Genomic DNA, 6001 nt, shown 5'->3' with positions numbered 1-6001 from the left:
AAATGACACTGTATTTCAAATTGTAGTTAGGTATAACATTAATTGAAGTATGGACAACTCCATTCTCATTTGATTTCCTTATCACATCATTTATATTTGGTGTCCCATTAATAATCATGTCCTTTTCTAGTCATTTCCACATAAATTCCATATGATATGTTCGTTATCATCTACGGTACGGACATGCCCCTTCGAAGACCGAGACACTATGTGGCTATGCAGGATTTTACCAAAGAGTGCTCGACGTCATTCAACTTTCGACCATAAGCCAAGTCCGTTCAATTTTAGGGAATTGATTTAAACCGCTAATAATTAATTTAGGCACCCTCTTATGTGAGAACTGTTAAGTTAAGGAAAGGGAGGCGAGATTGGGAGTAAATAGCTTAGCCTTGATCTATTGTGCACAAGTGTATATATAGGTGTCTACACCTTGAAGTTTTGGATGTTATTATTCATTCGAAATCAGTAAAAGCTTAACCACTACTACACCTTGAAGTTTTGGATGTTATTATTCTTTCGAAGTAAAAGTTTAATAAGCAATGAATATGTTGACTCGAGGTAACATTAGAGCTTAAAAACTAGTTAAGATACAATTGTCAAACGTGAATTCGAGCGATAAAAAAGAAATCACTTAAAAACGAAGAAAGAAATAGATAATGTAAGTTAAAATTTGGAAGATGAGATTAAAGGGAGATAAAAATAAAAGATTAGCGGAGGGAGAAGGCTACCCTACGTCCCTACCAACAGTATTATCATCAGAATGGAGGGCCATGACAATGATTGATACGCATAGTTAGTAAGACTAGTACCTTTATATTATCATGTGGGATGTGCCAATGGAAGTTGAAAGCTGGCTTATTGGCATTATCTGATTATTTAAGGGGTTTTTTTTAGTATTGTATTTTCTTTACACTAACAAATTCAATATATCATATTATGGGGAACAAGAATTAGAGTTGGATACATACCTTGTCAATAAAAGAATTAGAGTTGGATATAGGCCATATAAGCCCCCACATGGCAGCCCGTCAAAGTGCAGAGCGCTCCTTAACTTGGCCAATAACAGTCATGTTGGACTCGTGCTGATCTTTTATAAATGAGATTCAAACACTATTGACCTATAGTTGAGTTATACCTTACTTTTCAAACCATTATTTTTTATTTTTTAGTTGATTAGTTAAAAACAAGTGAAATGATTTGCCTCGAAGATTAGATATATGAAGGGTTTTGCATGTAGAGTTAATCTGCTAACCTTATTAAGATACAACTCTAACAAGATTCATTTCAGCTTCTAGCTTATCCACTTTCAGTCTTTCACAATTAAGTCATTCTGCATTGAATTAGTAAATCTAAGATGATAATGAAACAATATTTAATATGAGTACTTCATAGCATGAACATAGGGGTTTTATTATACAAAGTACTCATAACAAATAGCAATTTTCCCTTAAACTATCAAGTTCATTTTACTAGCTCTCTTATAACCTACAGATTATGTATAAACTGACTAATTTGTGGAAGTTTTGAAACTAGCTATAGTTCTAGATAGAGCCATAGACTATAGACTGATAGCCATAGAGTGAGTATAAATTAAAACTTTATGTTTGTTTTTAAAAGGTAGTCCTTTATAATTTTAGATATAAAAAACGTACACAACGCAAAAATGATTCAAAGCATATGGAGAGGAGGAGGGGTGTGTTTCCCCATTGTTTATTCTATGATCAACGAGTACTAGTAAAGTTGCTTAGTTAAAAGAAGGATTACAACAACAACAAAAAGAAAGTAGTCACACTAATATTTATTCCACACACTTAGCAATTACCTCCAAATAACTTTACGTTAATTCTGGCCATATGCTTTCATTCCCTCTATATTCATACTCCTACAACCAAAACCACTTCACATCTTTTTACTGACCAGTATGTTACTTTGTCAATGTCAAGACAGATCAGAGTACCCTTCTTACTAATGAACTACTTACATTAGAATTGAATATGAACTTGAATTGTCTTTATCAATCTTGAGTCCTTTTCTTTCCTTAGGTTTGATCAAAACGATTTTAATCAACGCGTCTACACGAGAATACGAGATAATTATAAGAATAAACTGTATTTTGTATTTCTTAATAAATATGTTGTTATTGCTACTTAATCAAATATGCAACAGGCTGGGTTACGTTATACAATATCTTAATCCATTTGATCGAAAAAAGTACTCACCTTTATATTACTTTAATCCAATTTTATAGGTAACAAACAAAGAAAGCTATAAAAACAATAAAATGGAAGTACTAGGAATAGAAGTTTGACACTATTCTGCATAAGTATACATTTACAGATTACAGATCCTAATTATGAGATCCATTTTCTAATCTAAATTTAATAACAAAAAGACAGACTCAAATTTTAAATATCCCAAAAGAACAATTTACCTAAATCCACTTCCACTCTCCCTCTTTTGTTTTTCCACTTATTCTTCTTTTTTTTTTTTTTTTTTTTTTTATAATTTTTCACTAAGAAAAAATAATGCAAAGAAAAGGGCAAAAATAAAATATAATTTTGTGGGCCCATCCATATACTCCAATTCTTATCAATCATATGCACCAAAAGGCCCCAGCCGTCCGGTGCTCCTTGTCTTTCTCTACATTAATTACATTTTTTTCTCTCTCCTTTTTTTTTTTTTTTTTTTTTTTTTTTTTTTTTTTTTTTTTTTTTTAAATCTTAATACAGTATTAAGTAAAATTAATTAATTAAAAAAAAAAAAAAAGTAAAAATCAGAAGCGAGCGTCTTCGAAGCCGTGCAAGTCGCTAACCCGGTTCAAGTTCTTCCTCATCATAGCCACCTTAGCCAGGCGCTCAGCTGCTTTCCAAGCCGATGTTGGCGTAAGTGGGTCCCCTTTTTCATCAACTACACAACATCCTCCACCGCTACCACGGCCGCTTCCATCTTTCTCTCTACGCCGCTTCTCATCCGGTTGAGCTTGTCGTCTCCACTTAACTTCAGCCAGCTCAGCTTCCACCCTCCTCCTATACTCCTCTGCCGATGATGTTTTCAAGCTCGGCTGACTCAACACTGCACGAGCCGATGCCAGTAGCCTTTCCGCTCCTACCAAATCATTTCTCTCGGCTACTAATCTCCTACTTTCCGCAACTGCCCTTGTCATAACAAAAAGACTTCTCAACCTTTGAATCTTCGGCTCCGATGATCGGATTGTGTGGGGACGTGGCACGCTCAACGTCTGATCTCCACCGTAGATCACCTGTTTACAAGACGACGGATCTTTGTGATACGATCGAACGGACAGCATGTGGTGGGACCCAATTGTACTCGCCGGCACTTTTAACTCAACAAGTATTTCTCTCTCCTCTGAACTATACATATCCCCAAGTTTCGCTGAACCCGGGCTAAGCAATCCGGGTCGACCCGTACACGAATAAACCGCTACTATTTCAGCCGCAGCTGAACCCGAACCTAAACCCAACTGAACCCGTACATCCAAAACGACGACGCTTAGGAAAAAACTCAAAGACTTAACAAACTTCTCCTCTGAAAAATCGTCCCTTACCTTGAAAGTATGAACCGGAATTTCAGAAAACCGGGTTGATGATATAATCAGCCGGTCATCATCGTGGCCATCCATTAATACGATGGCCGCGAAATGATTCTTTTCCTTACGATCTTGTATTACCTTGGCCGCTTTTCGGAGCGCGTCGTTAAGACACGCTCCTTCAGCGGCCAAGTTAATGGCGTCGATGATACGCCTAGCTGAGCGCCTCCCTGAAGGAGTCATCCTTCTAAGAGGAAGCAGCCGCTTTGAAGTAGATGAAAATACCACCATTGAGAGGCGGTCATTAGAAGACAGCGAAGAAATCATTGCTCTCATACCTCTTTTTAGAGCGTGTAATTTTCCGGCATTCATTTCACCGCCGATGTCAATGACCGCCACTACATCGACCGATGGACGGCGAATCCTCGGCTGGAATGGAGGAGCTTTGACGGTGAGTAGCACCGCGTAAGTCTCGTAACTCCGTCCCACGGCGATGACCGCTGATTCGGGGGAGATTGTGACCTTTACTCCTTTGCTACTGTTATCAGCAATTTGAGGCCGAGGAGTTGCCGTGTTGGAGAAAAAACCGGGGAAGTCATCATCTGTATTGTTGTAATCTTCATTCTCTTCTTCGGATTCGGGTATGGGATTGAATTGGATTGAGGAAACATGTGTTACGAGTGGCTCGTCGTCGTCGTAGAGACGGAGTTCGGTAGGGATTGATTTCTTAACAGGCTGGGGCATTCCTAGAAACGGAGCTTCCTTCCACTGAGATCCGCAAAGAGGGCAGCACAGTAAAGCAGCAGGATGAGAGGTCCCATTATTCTTGATCGCCAAAGCAGTAATACATGGGAAATGGAAAGAATGGGAGCATTCCGCCGTGAAGATAGCCGTCCCCTGTCCGGTTTTAACATTATGAAGACAAACACCGCATCGAGTCATCTTGGAAAGGCGGAGGGAGTTTTTAAGGAGCAGAGAGAAAGTAGAAGGAGAATGAGGGGAAGAAGGGGTGCTAGTTTTGCAATGAAGCTTCGGAGAGGTTTCTTCGAACACGGTTTTACACCGGAGAGTAGTGGGTGTTTTAGGTGTTTGTGGGCGAGGAGTTGACGGAGATGAAGAGGATGAGAAAAATGTAAACTTAGAGAAACCCAACTTGGGGCTTCGAGTATTGTTAATGTCATTATTATTATTGTTGTTGTTGTTGTCGGAGGATTCATGGTCTTTGGGGATGGAAGTGCAGAAGGCTCTTCGCCATCCGGTAACCATTGTTGGGTTCGTTGCCAAGTATTCAATTCGTAATAGTTTTGATATTTTCTGTGATTAGTATGTTGTAAAAGATGACAAAAGTTTAAGGAGGATCAACTTTTTGGGTATATCATTAATAAAATTTTAGTGTGTTGTTTTATTTGGTTTTGGTTGTATGTTGAAAAGCTTGAAAAAATGAGTTGAGGAAGGTAGAGAAGAAGAGAAGAGGGGGAAGTGAGATGTATCTTTAGACTCAGAGCCTCAGACCCTTATGAGGAGGAGATGACTAATGAGTGGATTTATTAAATTAAAGTAACTCATAGCTGGAGGTTTTATGCTTATATTTTACGGGTTACTTGCTAAATTACTGTACTCTGTAGCGGTAACTGCTAAATTCAAGTGTTTTATTTTTCTTTTTGTTATAAAGAAGTGGATAACTAAGTATTTTCAGTTTTGACTATAGTATACAAACTACTTTGAATATAACTTTTAAGTTAAGAGTTAGGATTTTTCATTAATCATACTTTCTCCTTCTCTTATTGATAGTTCCATTTTGCTACATTTTAGTCTGAAAATGTTCACCTCATTTACATTTTTCAACAACCATTAATATTAATTATTTATCCAAATTCCCTCTAATTTGCAATAATATTTGTGTAAATTTAAATTTTTCATTAAATTTTGTTTTTTCCATGCATGTAACCTTTTCATGTAAATTTATCTTTCTGATATACTTTTACTACTTCTTATTTATGTTTATTAATTAACTTCCGTGAAAATTGTCCATAAGGGACAAAGGGAGTATTGACTTAATTGTTTTTTATCAATATATAAAACATTAATATGATCGTATATAATATGTTGTTGGATTTGTCATAATGTTTACTTTTATAAATTAATTTTTTCATAATTTTTACTAACCTCTAATTAAAGATGTTAATGATTAAAGTTATGCCTCGATAAATGTGCAAATACAACTCTAAGTTATAATTTGTATCAATATTTTTAAAGCAAATACTCTGTAACAAATAATTTGGCATAATTTATTATTAGCTTTTATAATTATTATAAATACATGATTACAAATGTTACTTTTGTTTTCAACTTTTCACCACATATTCGTAGACAAAATTTGTTTGTAAGAGTTGAATAAAGAGAAAGAAATAGAATACATGTGATGAGTGAAGAAATAGAGATAAATGACCTCTC

General features: G+C 36.2%; 1 pseudogene; it reads right to left on the bottom strand.

Annotated features, from left to right (window-relative positions):
• Positions 1-2288: 2288 nt before the first annotated feature.
• LOC145638906 (E3 ubiquitin-protein ligase WAVH1 pseudogene) lies at positions 2289-5152 on the bottom strand (annotated as a pseudogene).
• Positions 5153-6001: the final 849 nt, after the last annotated feature.

Source organism: Chenopodium album, chromosome 1 (assembly GCF_948465745.1).
Source record: "Chenopodium album chromosome 1, dcCheAlbu1.1, whole genome shotgun sequence".
Lineage (NCBI taxonomy): Eukaryota > Viridiplantae > Streptophyta > Magnoliopsida > Caryophyllales > Amaranthaceae > Chenopodium > Chenopodium album.
Note: the sequence above shows the minus strand (reverse complement) of the source record. Positions and strands in the feature narration are given on the sequence as shown.